The following is a 16,033-nucleotide window of genomic DNA, read 5'->3' on the forward strand; positions in this document are numbered from 1 at the left end:
ATTACCTACATATTAACCTAAGTTTCTAACAATTATTCTGATGCAAAAGCTACGTGAGACTTCTAGATTGTTAAGAGCATAAAGAAAGAAAACAATACCAATATTCCTAAGTGTATAGCATAACTTATTTATTTATATTTTTGAATTTTTATTATTTTTAAGACAAATAATACGTAATATACAACCTAATATGTGCTTAACATTTACATCGTGTTTCTATACCACCCCCAAACAATTTGGGAGAAGGGGGTTCATGAAACAATTCAATAGCACAATTAAATTATGTAACTAACTAATTTTTATAATTTTTAACATTTTATAAATAAAAGTCGTAATTTACATCCTAAAAGTGTCTAATTTTTGCAAATGTTTCTATCCCACCCCAAACAATCGAATGCTTTGTCCTCAAAAGTGTAAAGAGATAAGGAAAGAATTTACCATAGAAGCGTGGCAAAATTGGCAAGCATCTATAATGTAAATATTGTAACGATGATATGATAATATGAAGCACAATTAAACTGCTATGCATTACTAACTAACACAAACTCTACCGAGTAAACATGACAGGGCTTAGGGTGGCAACATGATTTGAAATGAATACCAAAAATCGCCACCCCCAAACAAAATTGGAAAACTCTTTTTAAGTTTGAAAATTTTGTTTGGCCTAAACTCTAGAAAGTTGGTATTGTACGAAAACTTGGGTCTTTTAAAGTCAGATTCCCTAGACTTCCTAGATTACTATTTTTATATCTTTAAACTTTTTTACTTTTTATGAATTAGGTTTAATATAAAGGAAAACAATAAACAGTAAAGACATAATTCACACCATAGAGAAACATGACTTAAAAACCAAGAAAACATGCAAGAGTGGAAAACGTGACTTATGTGAAACGTGGACTTAGGATCCGGTACTTACAGCCACACACTCCATAGGGAGGGCCCGGTTACCTAAATGGTGCATTCACCAATATATGGAAATGAAAAGAAATGCACCAAACACAAAAATTGAGTCGTTTATAGTCAGATACTCGAGACTTTATCTAAACATATGTATGAATATGTAGTTTATCATATATCAACAACTGAAATAGTTGTGGATCGTTCCATAAATAAATATCACAGAAAAACATATCCAAACACAATCAAGCACCACGATTTCCCTCACGACGAGCCTAGTGGAATGAAAGCGAAGTCGGATAGACCTATAACATAACCGAGCATGCACCTTATGTTTCATCTTTGAACGAGAGGGTGTCCTAGTGAATAAGTGTGGAAAAGTGAATGGTTGTGGAAGATATGGTGGATTGGGATAAGTTTTAGAGGAAAAGCATGGAAAAAATGAGGATGTGGGTTTAGCACAAAACTCATTCATGGTGTAGTTAGGGGACCTGCCTCAAGTCTAAAAATGAAGGTGTCTAGTGGTTTATCCTTGGGAAGTATTTGTTTAATAGGTGGATTTAAAAAATCATGAAGCAATGGAGAAACTAAAGGATCGAAAGTGCAAACTCGAGGTTCCTTTGAAAAGGTGGAGGGTGGGGAATATTGGTGATGGAAGGTGAATGATTCTCAGCCTAGAGAGCTCTCAAGTCCATATCATCGAAATCTTGATATATGCAAGACATTCCTCAATAGGTGGGTCAAAAAAGGATCACTGGGATAGAGATTGAAAAATTCATCTTCGGTCATAGCATCAAGGTATGAATGGTTGTTGGCAAGGGGGACTCTTGAAGTGGTAAAGAAGCAAAGGCAAAAAGAGTTGAGAATTCTTCTTCGATTTCATCTACTACCGAGGAGTCATTGTTAAAGTCGGAATTTCCAAAGGAAAGGAATTTGTTAATCTGTTTCTCCGAAACATGTTCTTGAAGTAATCTTGAGCTAAGCTCTCGATCATGCTAACCTCTCCATTTGTAGATGAATCGATAATGTGTCCTCGTTTGAAAACATTTACCTCGAGAAAGATGGCCAAAGGACAAGGACATCGAACCATCGCGACAGGTTTATGAGCCGGCGTTGGCGATAGCCAAGAAGGGACGCCCTAAAATGATAGGTACAGAGTCGTTAGTGACTTTCGCGTGTCTAGGACAACGAAGTCGGCCGGGTAGTAAAAATTTTGGACTTTAACCAGACGTTTTCAACCACACCCTTAGGATACTTAATAGACCGATCAGCTAATTGCAATGTCATTTTAGTAGGTTGCATCTCCTCTAGACCTATTTGTTTATACAAATAAAATGGTAGTAAGTTAACACTAGCCCCCAGGTCTAGTAGCGCGGTCGTCGTGTGAGAATCTCCTAAGGTGCATTGTATGCAAGAGGGATCGACCGTGGTCCTTGTACTTAACAATTCCATTATTTTCGGATAAAGTTGGGAACTGTTCAGTTAGAAAGGCGTCTTTAGGTATGTTGGTCTTACGCCTAGTAGTGCACAACTCCTTAATAAACTTAGCGTGGTTAGGTAGCTTTTTTATAGCTTCGAGAAAAGGAAGGTTTATCGTTAGATTTTTGAAAACGTTCCTAATCTCCTCAAAGTTAGTATCCCTGGTTAGCATGGCTAATTTATGAGGGAACGGTGGTTTAGCTCTATATTTAGCGTATGGCTCGACTTGATGTGTAACCTTGGCTTTCTGTTTCTTAGGTTGTGGTTTAACTGGTACCTCTACAGTGGTAGGTTCTTCTTGGTTTCTATTTCGTATCTAGTTCAATATCCGGTGTAGGAGTATCGATGGGGTAACTATAGGCATAGTTACTTTTGTTATCAACCACTCTCTTCGAGCGGAGAGTGGTGATGGCATTTAGCTCACCTACGGTTGTAGTTTCCGCACTAGTATTACCGTTTACCTCAAAGGCCGTGGTTTCTTTCGTTCTAGGGTTGGGTATCGCTTTGGCCCGAAACACGCCTTTGGTTGGGCCTTCTCTTGGGCTAACTGTTGGTTTAAATTATTAACGGATTGTAGAATGTGTTGGTTAGATTGAGCCATGGTTTGGAAAAGTTGTTGGCTCACTTGTATGAAGGTGTCAAGACGATCCGGTTGTGTGGGTGTAGTAGTCACGGGTGGTGTGACTTGAACTATCTCGTGTTGATTATTTATGGGCGGATTGTGATAGTTATTATTTACCGGAACGATACCTCTATTAGCATTATAATTATTATAACTATATTGACCTTGTGCTTGACCTTGTCGAGGTTGTACTTGGTTGTTATAATTATTATAATTACCCTGACCCTGTCCTTGTCCTGGAGGAGCTTGGTTATAACTGTGTGTTGGCCTAACATATTGATTATTGTACCCTGAAGGTGTGACTTGTTGGTTATTTCTCCAACCGAAGTTGGGATTTTGTCTCCAAGGGGCGTTAGGTTCACTATTAATGGAACAAGAATATTCATAGGCTATAGGACAGTGGGAGTCAGATGCTCAGGACTCCAACAGAAACTACATGGATTTGAATTTACATTCATGACGGGGATAGGCTTTTGTTGTACAGAAATGGCCTCAACCTTTTTAGTTAAAGATTCGATCAAATTTTTAAGTTCTAGATCGGGTTTTATCTCAAACATACCGGCGGCCTTAACTGTTGAAGAAGAACTAACAGAGCGGGGGATATCATCACTACCCCCCCAATTGTTATTACGTTTAGTTTGATCTTCTAAAAATTTGTAAGCCTCTGAGGCTCCTTTACTTAGGAAACTACCCCCATTCATTATGTCAAGGACTTCTTTATGATGATGTTGAAGTCCTTTGAAAAAGGCACGAACTAACGTGTCTTTTGCTAGGTTATGGTGTGGACACTCTATAAGCAGATCGGTGAAACGATTCCAAGCCTCGAGAAAATGATTCGTGAGGATTCTCGCCGAAAAGAAGTGAATCTTGGAAAGCATTTCATCCGCCTTTAGGGGTGGGTAAAAATGTTCCATAAACAATTTGAACAAGTTTGGCCCACGAAGTCCATTGCAATTAGGCGCAGGGGCAGTTAACCAAGACGCCTTTATCGGCTAAGGTGAAGGAAATACCCTCGGTTTAATCTGTTCGCACCAACGGTAGGATGATGGAATGTTGTAAGGACTTGTTCAATCCTACGATGTGTTGGTAAGGTTTTTCATGGTCTAGACCATGGAAAACGGGTAACAGATTAAATATGTTTGGGGGAATTCGAAAATCCCCCGTTGGGTCTGCTAGAACGATGCAAGATTTAGGGCTATCGCTCAAGGCTTTATAAAAGTCAGAGAGAGGAGTTTCTCTTTCTTCAGCCATAATATCAGGTGTAGTGTGTAAAATTCTAGATAGGCGTGTTGTATTTATTTCTACGAAAAACAAGCCTGATAATACTAGAATTAAAACTCCTCTGACAGAAGGGGCGAGGAGTGGAAGAAGGAGTACCTGAATGCCTCCTTGCTACGCGTTTGAATAGCGTCTTGTTTACGCTTGTTCAGTGTAAATAACAAGTTAGAACACTGAAAAACTTGACAACTCGAAGTTCGAATCAAACCTGTGGAAATCCGAAAATTTCAGCTAAGCTGGCGCTGGCGGTCTGGTCAGCTTCGGTGTAAAGTCGAAGTTCGTTGTTTGCCGCTGGTCGCTCTCCTTGAAAGGCGTGGCCAATGGTAGACGAAATTCCAGTAACTTAGCTGGTCGCTCTCCTTGCTGGCGCTTCGATTGGTAGATGAAATTCCAAGAACTTAGCGCTGGTCGCTCTCCTTGAAGCCGGGTATTCGGTATTTTTTTCCGAATTTTTCGACGCTGAAACGAATAACCACAAAGTATGAATCAAACAAGGGTGGGTGGGTTTAATGGGACTTAAAATGACTAATTCTACTGTGAAAACAATGCTAAAGTGCAACTAAGACGGCAAATGCCATTTGATAACTAAAAATGAATAGTTTACCTACGAAATGAACGATGAATTCACAACGTAAGTAAACTAAAACTAATCTTTTATATCAATTATCAATCTTCTACTCTCGATGCGAATTGCACTAAGTGGAGTATGAAGTTCGTTCCACTCCTAGTTCTCTAGCATGGATTGTTTTCTAAGTCTAAGAAATCAGTCTTAAGTCAATGAGAGCTTTACTGAAGGGTGTTTTATACTACGATGCAATATGAAAATCAATATGTTGAATTTAAACTATGAATTGAATGGAAATATGATTGTTTTGAATCTAGATAAAGGATTAGAGGGGAATTGAATCCACCTCGAATCCAACTTAATAACCTAGTATAGATTCTTGTATCTCGATTCTCACGTTCTTACGGCAAGAAATTCGAAGTTCTAATCCCTAGTGTTCATGGCATTTCTACCGAAGTACTAACTAGCATGTGAAGTCGCCCACCCATTCTCATGGCTTAAACACGACTTTCTAGAGTGGAATAGAATCTACAAACAATTCTACACTAACAACTAAGTTTTCATCAAGGCTTCATCAACCCCTCTAATGGAGGTTTTAGCCTTGATTCATCAAACTAACATTTCCCATTGAATCTAAACTAAACATAATATAAAGATTCTAACTTTATGAAATTTAACTAATCTAAATTAAACAATAACAAAATCTAATTAATAACTAAGCATTGAATAACAAGTAAATAATGAAATTAGATCTAAGAATTGTAATTGACAAATCGAAATTGAATCAAGAACAACTATTTTATTATCTAATTCAAGGGAGAACAATCATTTAATACTAAATTTAAAACAAGAATAAAAACCAATTACTTTAATCTAAAACTAGATCTAGAACTAAGGTTTAATGGAGGCTAACTAATCTAATTCTAATCTAGGTCTAACTATCTACCCTAAACAAAGAGTTAAGCTTTTGTTTTTATACTTTCAGATCCAAAAATCGTGCATGGGCTTGGAGCCATGTTTTGGGCCGGAAAATCGGGCCCAAAACCCAATTTCTTTAGTCCAAAATGAGCTCTTCAGCTATAGTTGGTTTCAACAGATGTTTCGTCTACTTTTGCTCCTCTGATTGGGTCAAGACTTGGTCCATTGGAAAGCTCTTTCTGAGCCGATCGTTTTGACATAAGGTAGGCCCAATTCCGAGGTCTGAGTCCAAAGATACGGCCTTCGGAAGTTCTCATCGACTTTGTGTCTTCAAGTTTCGCCCGCGTTGACTTTGACTTTTCAGCTTTGACCGGGCTTTAGAAAGGCTTTCTCTTCTTGAATCTTGGCCTTTAATCACAAAACTCCTTAGCAACCAACCATTGCTCCTTTATCTCGCTTAAAGTGGCACATTTCGCACATAATGGACTTTGAAGCCCGAAATGCATAAAACACGTGAATCGAGATTAACTCTTAATTATTACTAACATAATTGGTCTAAAAAGTATGATTATTAAGGGGTTAAAACTACAGTTTTGGGCTCTTATCAAACCACCCCAAACAGCATTTTGCTTGTCCTCAAGAAAATATGAGAAATTAGAATAAGTGACCAAAAATGGAGTTCTAACTACTCGTTTATTTGAGTGCGATTGCATTTACCATATGCAATAAGGCCTTAAACCACTAGGAATTCCCTAGTGGACGAGTTATAGCCTCGTGAGAGTTTTCCAGTGAAGGTACTCACAAACTTCATCTATACTACAACGACTAAGAAATAAAACTATTGTTTCCTCATTCATGTCTCAACTATCTATACATCTCACTAGCAATGAATATAGAAATATCAAGTTGAATCCTAAGTTAATATATGCATAATAATCGATCATCTATGAATAAACATATATACAATGAGTAATACTATGAAATGCATTAACAGGTCCGTTTCTGAAACTCGGAATAGCATCCTTAAGTAGGTTCTCACAATAATAGTCAAGATACAACACTCTAATTTTTCCACTCAAGTTTATTTATCTCCGGTACAAGCATGACTTTACCTTACAATCTCAATAACACACAAGGAAGCCGGAGTCGATCAACACATCTGCCACTTACTATCACACTAACCTATTCCCAATTGAGCTAGAGGTCTTTATTAGGTGTTGTGGGGATTAGGAGATGGTTTAAGAAGGAAGGAAATGGATATTCAAAAAGCACAAGTCTGAGATAATAGAGTCTTCATATGATGTAACTTAGAGAAAATCTTGTCATTTTCTTTTGCTTCTATACTTTGTTTCCATCCTTAGCCATATTTTTCTTTTTCTTTTCTTTGGCTTTTGACTCCCTTTTATTCTATTTTTGGAGTTTTTATTTATCTCTATTTTTCTTTTTCTTTTCCTTGGATGGAAACTTCTTTTCTTTTTCTGAAGCAACTAACTAATTTTTGTTTACACAAGTTTTTCTCTTCTTTTTTCTTCACTCATTCTATTCTCAGACTTATTCTAGATTGGGTAAGTTGATTTTTTTTTTTTTTTTTTTTTATTTTGTTTTGTTTTGTAACAGGGTAAAGGATTTGTGGTTTATGAAAGAGTAAGGAAAGGTTCAGAGGGGCGACTAGCGGAAAATAATTCATAGGTTTGAATTTCTGGCTATATCGATCCAAAGAGGGCCTAAATTCTCGCTTAGGATATGGTTTAGTGATCAAGCAAGTGGACGTGTGATTTCCATATCCGGATTTTACTTCTCCCTTTTGTCATTTCTCAAATGTTTGGCTCATATAAGGGTTTAGGCTATATTCTCACAGGATTTGTAGAATAAGTACTCTAGCCTAGATTTCATAAACTTACTGCTAACAATCATAGATACTCATGTAATATATTTATAGATAGATGCAAAGATTATTACCTATATATTAACCTAAGTTCCTAACAATTATTCTGATGCAAAAGCTACGTGAGACTTCTAGATTGTTAAGAGCATAGAGAAAGAAAACAATACCAATATTCCTATGTGTATAGCATAAATTTCTGTATTTATATTTTTGAATTTTTAAAATTTTAACTAGAAAATGAGTGCATATTATACATATCTATATCCTAACAGATGCCTTAATTACACGTGTTTCTATGCCCCCCCCCCCCCCAAACGAGAAGCATGCTTTGTCCTTAAATCATTTAAATAAATACGGTAGAAAAATACCATGGAAACGGGTGAAATTCTGGAACATCTGCAAAACAAGGTTAAAACATACTAATATAGGAAATAAAAACTGACGCAACTCTATAAGAGTTCCACCCGTTATGGGGTTAACAGAATTAAATTGCTTGGGACATAAGCAGACACTAACTGGAATTAAAAACTAACCTTATCTCCCGCTTTTATTCTTCATCCTCCTTATCCTCTTCTTCTATAAAGAAGTGAGGTTCCTTCGCGTCTTGCCATGCCATGATAACTTGCCATACTTCCCTCTATTTATCATCTATTATTGCTAACCTATTAAGTGCCAATTGGTCTGATGGGGTGTAGGGTGCAACCTGATGAGGTTGTATCCTCCACCCTTGCCAAGTCATTGCACAGAATGATCGAATAATACTATTGGTGGGTCGCACAGTGTCGACCGCTATCCAATCCGTGAAACGTGTACAAAAAACAGGGAAGAAACATAGCATAATACGGGAAATTAGAACAGGCATAAGAAGGTACTTATGCCTCATGCTATGGGCTCGTGCTACACTAGACATCAAGGTTCTGGGAAGGTCATAGAACCGGCGTCCCGTGGCTAAAGCAAGGAAAACGCTGCAAGTGGCGTCATTCACAGAAGAAAAACGCCATTCCCTAAAATGTTTAGCATGATCCAAAACATAACAGTTCCTATGTTCATGGGCCGGGCTACCAGGGCGACGTTATATTCCCCTTGGTCCTCGATATGGAAAATGCGCCCCATAAGCCTCATGCAAAACTCATAAGTGTAGACATGCATATTATCTACCCAATAGCACCATGGGTCTTGTATTTCAGCCGGGCATAGCAAGTCCAAGAACAAATGCTAGCAAGAGAACGGTAATTTCCATTGGTTCATCATCAATGTTGATGGAGAACACTTGTTCTCCATCCGGTCTCTCAAAGAAAATGCACGGTTATCGTAAAAAAATAAGATGCAAGTCTTTGGAGAATAAAGTTCAGCCAGGTCTTACCATAAGCGGTTCCCAGCCTCATTATGTGATCACATCATGAAACCAAGCACCATAAGTAGTGCTTTGGAACAAATCTTCAAAGACTATTCTGGTATTATTGTAGGAGATGTCATCTCAAAACTACGCCTGGAACAGCTGCAAAAATGACCGGAACAACCCGCAAAACTGGAATTTTTTGTCTACGGAGGTCGTGGTGCGAGGTGCTCTTCTGGGGCGCAGTGCGCTTTGGTGTTTTTGGATTTCTGATGTTCTAAAAGCGCGAGGCGCTTTATGCGAAGCGCAGGAATGCGCTCGATGTAAAATTTCTGAAAATGGCTAGGCCCGGCGTCGAAGTCTTTTTTTGAAAATGGTGAAAAACAACGGGAAACGTGGGAGTGAAAGGTGAGTGATGGAAGTTAGGTGTAGTGTGGGTTGTGAGTGTAGAATGAATAAAGTTTTTATAGGTTTTAAGTTGCTAAAACAAATCGGAAAGTTGCCAAAAAGCTTTTACGGCAATTTCTGGAAATACTAAAATTTTCAAACCGAAACGGAAACAACTCATATTCTTGATTCTAAAACAACCCTAGTATCTTTTAGGTTGAATTTAGGATAAAACTACCTAACTTATCGAGATTTCATCCTAACCAATATTTATTCATATATATGCCCATATCGGCAATATTCTCACCCTAACTCCGAAATAACTTCGAAAAAAAAGAGGCTCATATATAAAAATCATGCTGGAATAAATAATACCACCCCCAAACAATTTGGGAAGGTGGGATCAATATTAAACAACCACGCACAATGAACATAACCACATTATATTAATTTTTTTTCATTCAAAGTACATTCCACTACAAAATTCAAATTACGGAATTAAAACTTACATTAAAATAACTAACAATAATAAAACTACAAATAAAAATAATCATCAAGCTATACTATCCCTAAACACGTCGGTACTGGTAGCGGAGGGCACACGCTTCGGGGAGATGGCTCCTGAGAAGCCCGATAAACCAGCACCATTAGATCTTTCGGCGACGACGCCTTTCGTGCCTCGATGATGTATCCTCGGAAGAAGAATCCCGGGAGGTGGAAAGCGTGCAAGCATATCGGCTCGAATCGGTGCCGAGATTCCAGCTCGAGCCCTCATCCGTTCCCAATTGCTCATCCTCCTCTCGGTGGCACGAATCTCGAAGTTATGGTGCATAGTAGCCTGTCGAGTCCGGAGGTCTTCGCAGATAGTATTGAGTGAACGCATGCCACGATGAATCACATCCATGCATTTTGCATCTGACCAACACCTCTCTAAGGCATCAGCATCAAAGCATGTCAAGTCCTCCTCATCCTCCGAGTCATTCTCATTTCCGACGTCCTCCTCGTCGACTGCCCTATCCTCAGGCAACCTCCAAACTTGTTGGATACACTCCTTATAAATCCGAGGATTTGGTGTAGGGTGAGGCAAATCCTATCAGACGTCGGAGTCGCTCTCAACTTCCAAGATGATCTTGGTTATCAAAATAGGGAGAGGTGCAATAGACTTCCCCACTCCCCTAATCATGTTAAGCAAAAACTCCAAGATACGTAACTTCGTACTTCGCTCCCGAGTATCCATAGAATGTGAAGGCAGATTCGGACCGATGTCGGTGACCTTCTCCTTCTCTATGACATTCCGAATAATCCACTGAGCTGGAGCCAGCTGGTTGGTTCTGAGGGATGCCTGGCAAACATAATGCGAGCTCACATTGTAGTTCCCTTCGGTAACAGTTGCGTGCATCAAAGGCTCTACCCCAGTATATTGGGACTCCTGTAACGTGGCATCAAGATGGATTCTAGGAGGAATGCCTAGAATCTCAGCCAACAACCCAGTAGTTACTTCTTTCCTCCTCTTTGCCACCGTAACAAAAATTTTATTCCCCTCCAACTCCCTCGTGTTGTAAAACCGTCGGACTAACTCTTCGTGGTAAAAGTCATTGGTCGAGTACCACAAGCTATTCCAATCTCTAGTAATAATTTCGTCACCGTAAAATGGTGCGAAGTGGTCGCCAGTAAATGCTTGCTCTGGCAAAATCCGGCGTTGTTGAGCCATTGGAAGTTATAATAAGGTTTGTGGGTTTGTATTAGGTAGGGGAAAGCAATGAGGGACAACCTCAAAAAAAAAAAACGGTGGTGGTGGTGGCACGGCAGCTTGAATTTTTTTTTAATTTTTCGGTGGTTTTTGGTGATTTAAATTGGTGGAGTTGGTGGTGGAAAGGTTTTTGAGAAGATTTGAAATTGATTTGGATGTTTGGTGTGGGTTTAATTAGCTTTCTTTTTAATTTTTATTTTTGGTTTAGGGTTTGAAGCTTGGATGTTTGTTAATGGCGGTGTGGAAGATGAAACTCACGACTGTTGGTGTGAAGCAAGGGGCGCAGGTGCGCGTGAGTTGGGCCCAAGCCCAATTTTGATATTTCGACTTTTGTCGATTTTTAGCGCAACTTCCAACTAACTTTGCCACTTCGTTACCGGTCCGATTTTAGCGAATGAGATATGGAAATGATCAGGAGAGAATTTCCAATCTAATGATCCATAAAACACTCTATTCTGACCGTGGATGACATATAAGATAGTGTAAAATGCCTCGAAGTGCGTGTATGGCGTAAGTTATGCGAACGAATGAACTCTAAATTCATAGATTATGTCAACCCGAATCAGAATACAATTAAACGGCCTAAGTAACTCTAATGGGACCTAAAACATTCTAGGACAGAAACACGAACACCCCACCCCCAAACAAATTTTTTACAACAGAGTTTAGAAAATTTGTTTTTTTTTTTAAAAGTGGGTCTTTTAAAGTCAGATTCCCGAGACTTTCTAGATTACTATGTTTATTATTTAATATTTTTTTACTTTTATAAGGAAAAACAATAAGCAATAAGGACATAATTCACCCCATAGAGAAACATGACTCAAAAATTCGAGAAAACATGCAAGAGTGGAAAATGTGAATTATGTTAAACGTGGACTTAGGATCCGGTACTTACAACCACACACTCCATAGGGAGGGCCCGGCTACCTGAATGGTACACTCACCAATATATGGAAATGAAAGGAAATGCACCAAACACAAAAATTGAGTCGTTTATAGTCAGATACTCGAGACTTTATCTAAAATATATGTATGAACATGCAGTTTATCATCTATCAACAACCGAAATAGTTGTGGATTATTCCATAAATAAATATCACAAAAGACATACCCAAACACAATCAAGCACCAAAATTTCCTATGACGCAACCTAGTGAAATAAAAGCGAAGTCGGATAGACCTATAACATAACCTAGCATGCACCTTCTTTTTCATCTTTGAATGAGAGGGTGTCCTAGTGAATAAGTGTGGAAAAGTGAATGGTTGTGGAAGATATGGTGGATATGGATAAGTTGTAGAAGGAAAGCATGAAAAAAATGAGGATGTGGTTTTAGCACAAAACTCATTCATGGTGTAGGTAGGGACTGTCTCAATTCTGAAAATGAAGGTGTCAAATGGTTTGTCCTTCTGAAGTATTTGTTTGGTAGGAAGATTTAAAAAATTATGAAGCACAGGAGAAACAAAAGGATCGAGTGCAAACTCGAGATTCTTTTGAAAGGGTGGAAGGAGGGGAGTCAAGGCAGATGTTGTGCAAAGTAGTTCTTGATAGGGTGACTCATCACCTGCTCTAATGAACTCATCGAATTCCTTATCTAGCTTGGTCATATCCACATTACTATGGTATTCCTCTATATCTTTGAGAAAGTCATCTATCTCGTCCTCATCCATAATATGTGTATCGACTAGTGTAGGGATGAAAACGTTGGAGTCTGAACTTTCAAAGGAAAGAAATTTGGGCATCTGGTTATCAGGGAACGTGTTGTTGAAATAATCTCGAGCGAAACTCTCGATCATGCTAACCTCTCCATCCATAGACGAATCGGGTAACTGTGTCTTTGTTTTAAAAACATTTACTTCAACAGAGAGATGGCCAAAAGACATGGACATCGAACCATCGCGGCAATCTATGAGCGCATTGGCAGTTGCCAGGAAAGGATGCCCTAAGATGATCGGGACAGAGTCATTAGCGACTTCTGTATCGAGGATGACGAAATCAGCCGGATAGTAGAAATCCTGAACCTTTACCAGCACGTTTTCAACCACACCCTTAGGATACTTAATAGACCGATCAGCTAATTGCAACGTCATTTTAGTGGGTTGCATCTCCTCTAGACCTATTTGTCTATACAAATACAACGGGAGTAAGTTAACATTGGCCCCGTGTCTAATAACGTCGCGTCAGATAGGAATCTCCTAAGGTGCATTGTACGATGAGGGACGACCCGGTCCTTGTACTTAACAATTCCGTTATGTTCGGATAGAGTTGGGAATTGTTCAGTTAAAAATGCGTCTTTTGGTATATTGGTCTTACGCCTAGTAGTGCACAACTCCTTAAGAAACTTAGCATGGTGTGGTAGCTTTTTAATAGCTTCGAGGAAGGGAAAGTTTATAGTTAGATTCTTGAAAAACGCCCCTAATCTCCTCATAATTTGTATCCCTAGTTAACATGGCTAATTTTTGTGGAAACGGTGGTTTCTCTCTATATTTAGCATATGTATCACTTGGATGTTTAAGCTTGGCTTTTGTTTCTTAGGTTGTGTTGTAACGGTACCCTCTACGGTGGTAGGCTCTTGAGTTTCTATTTCGTATCTAGTAAAGTAGCGGGTGTAGGGACTACTGGTGGGGTAACTATAGGCATAGTTACTTTGTTATCAACCACTCTGCCAGAACGGAGAGTGGTGATGACATTTAGCTCACCTACATTTTTATTTTCATTACTAGTATTACCGGTTACCTCAAAGGCTGTGTTTGTTGTTTTAGGATTAGGTATCGCGTGACCTGGAAACACACCTTTGGGTTGGGCTTTATCTTGGGCTAACTGTTGGCTTAATTTATTAACGGATTGTTGAAGCTATTCGTTAGATTGAGCCATGGTTTAGAAAAGTTGTTGGCTCACTTGTATGAAGGTGTCAAGACGATCCGGTTGTGTAGGTGTAGTAGTCACGGGTGGTGTGACTGGAACTATCTCGCGTTGATTATTTATGGGCGAATTGTGATAGTTATTAATTACCGGAACGATACCTCTATTAGCATTATAATTATTATAACTACCTTGACCTTGTACTTGACCTTGTCGAGGTTGCGCTTGGTTGTTATAATTATTATAATTACCCTGACCCTGTCCTTGTCGTGGTGGAGCTTGGTTATAACTGTGCGTTGGCCTAACATATTGATTATTGTACCCTGGAGGTGTGACTTGTTGGTTATTTCTCCAACCGAAGTTGGGATTTTGTCTCCATGGGGCGTTAGGTTCACTATTAATGGAACAAGCATGTTCATAGGCTATAGACGTGGGAGTCGGGATGCTTTCGGGGACTCAACGTAAAACTACATGGATTTGAATTTACATTCATGACGGGGATATGCTTTTGTTGTACAGAAATGGCCTCTACCTTTTTAGTGAGTGATTTAATTAGAGTTTTAAGCTCGAGATCGTGTTTCATCTCAAACATACCGGTGGTGGATCGTATTAGAAGAACTAAGCGAGCGGTGGATATTGTCACTACCCCGGTTGTTATTTTGCTTAGTTTGATCCTCTAAAATTTATAAGCCTCGAGGCTCCTTTACTTAGGAAACTACCCCATTCATTATGTCAAGGACTTCTTTATGGTGGTGTAGAAGTCCTTTGGAAAAGGCACGAACTAACATGTCTTTTCGCTAGGTTATGATGTGGACACTCTATAAGGAGATCGGTGAAACGATTCCAAGCCTCTGAAAATGATTCATGAGGATTTTGTCGAAAGAAATAAATCTTGGAAAGCATCTCATCCGTCTTTAGGGGTGGGTAAAAATGTTCCATAAACAGGTGAACAAGTTTAGCCCACGAGTCCATTGTAATTAGGAAAGGCAGTTAACAAGAAGCCGCCTTTATCGGCAAAAGTGAAGGGAAATACCCTGAGTTTAATTTGTTTAGCACCCACCGTAAGATGGTGGAATGTTGTAAGAACTTGTTCAATCCTACGCATGTGCTGATAGGGTTTTTCATGGTCTAAACCATGAAAAACGGGTAACAAATTAAAAATATTTGGGGGGATTCGGAAATCCCCCACTGGGTCTGCTAAAACGATGCAAGATTTAGGGCTATCGCTCAAGGCTTTATAAAAGTCCGAGAGAGGAGTCTCTCCTTCGTGGGGCATTGTGTCAGGTAGAGTATGTGTAATAGTAGCTAGAGGTGCAATGAGTGGTATACTAGATAGGTGTGCTTGTTGACGTTGCCGTGTAATTACGTTAGGTGTTTTTGTTCGACCAGACCTTAATCTCATACAAGGTTAAGACCAAACTTAACTTAACACGACAACACTCCAAACAATCCTGATATTCTAGTATAAATCTCTAACAGAAGATGCGAGGTGTGGAAGAAAGGAATACCCGACAAGTCTTTGCTTCGCTTTATGAATAGCATCTTGTTTCTGGCGTGTTGTTCGTATATAACAAGTTAGAACACTGAAAAACTTGAAAAATTGAAGTTCAAACAAACCCGTGGAAACCGGCAAAAATCACCGAAAGGGGCAGCTCACTTTGGGCGCAGGTGTGCTCAGTGTAAACTTCAAGTTACAGTGTTTGAACGCGGGTCACGCTCTGTTTGAAGCGCTGGTCGCTCAACTTCCAAGAACTTTAGCGCTTGAGTGCGCTCCATGCAATTTTTATGAGGAAGTTTAATGCTTTGAAAAAAGACAACCACAGTTAGAATCGAATAAGGGTGGGTGGGTGAAATGGGACTTTAAGAAGAGTACTTATACTACGAAAACAATGCGAAAGTGAAACTAAGATGGCAGCGGTGCCATTTGATAAACCGTAAAACGCTAGTTTTACCAATGAATAAAGCTCGCGAGAACTCTAAACGCTAGTAAAACTAAAACTAAATTACGTGCCTAAATTTATCAAAGATTGTTCTACTCTCTATTTATTGAACAGAT

At 39.1% G+C, this 16,033-nt stretch overlaps 1 non-coding gene across 1 annotated transcript; it reads left to right on the forward strand.

Annotated features, from left to right (window-relative positions):
- The first annotated feature begins 14,776 nt into the window (after positions 1-14,776).
- Positions 14,777-14,880, forward strand: LOC147473613 (small nucleolar RNA R71). Its single transcript, XR_015210381.1, has one exon. It is a non-coding gene; the product is annotated as a small nucleolar RNA R71 (small nucleolar RNA).
- Positions 14,881-16,033: the final 1,153 nt, after the last annotated feature.

This window comes from Coptis chinensis, unplaced genomic scaffold, assembly GCF_015680905.1.
Source record: "Coptis chinensis isolate HL-2020 unplaced genomic scaffold, ASM1568090v1 utg2180_pilon_pilon, whole genome shotgun sequence".
Taxonomy (NCBI): Eukaryota; Viridiplantae; Streptophyta; class Magnoliopsida; order Ranunculales; family Ranunculaceae; genus Coptis; species Coptis chinensis.